This window comes from Pteropus vampyrus, unplaced genomic scaffold (assembly GCF_000151845.1).
Source record: "Pteropus vampyrus isolate Shadow unplaced genomic scaffold, Pvam_2.0 Scaffold191, whole genome shotgun sequence".
Lineage (NCBI taxonomy): Eukaryota > Metazoa > Chordata > Mammalia > Chiroptera > Pteropodidae > Pteropus > Pteropus vampyrus.
The window spans coordinates 3,342,639-3,343,328 of NW_011888972.1; positions in this window are offsets into that span (position 1 = coordinate 3,342,639).

A 690-nucleotide genomic window follows, 5' to 3' on the forward strand; every position below is an offset into this window, starting at 1 on the left:
CCCCGCCCCCACCCCCAGCCAGTCAGGGCTAGGACCTCATTGAGACGTCACCGCGGCGTCCAGTACGGCTCGCGCTGTTGCCCCCGGTGACCACACTGGCCTCAGAGTCTGCGGGTCCCTCAGCTGCCGCCCTCCGGGCCGAGGGCCCCGGCTTGAGACCTCTTGGCCCCCGCCCCCGCTCCAGCTGTGGAGGGCTGACTACACTTGAGACTCTCCCCCAGGGGAGAGAGAAGGCGGCCTCATGAGTGAGGCGGACGAGGCGACCCCCACGGGGGCGCCTTCTGCCTCCACCGGTCCCCCGGGCACGCCGAAGAGCCCGGGGCCCTCGACCGGCGGCGAGTCCCCGCGGGCCGCAGCCGCAGACCGTGTGGACGGGGACGCGGTCCCCAAGGCCGCGGAGGCCACAGGCAGCGACGGAGCGGAGCCGAAGGTCATCTCCAGGCGCATGACGGGCACGGTGAAATGGTTCAACGTCAAGGAAGGGTATGGCTTCATCAGCAGGAGCGATACCCACGGAGATGTGTTCGTTCATCAGTCTGCCATCTCCCGGAACAACCCTGGCAAGTACCGACGCAGCGTGGGCGAAGGCGAGACCGTCGAGTTCGACCTGGTGCGGAGCGAGCGCGGCACCGAGGCCGCCGAGGTGACGGGGCCGGCGGGCACCGCGGTGGAGGGCAGCCGCTACGCCCG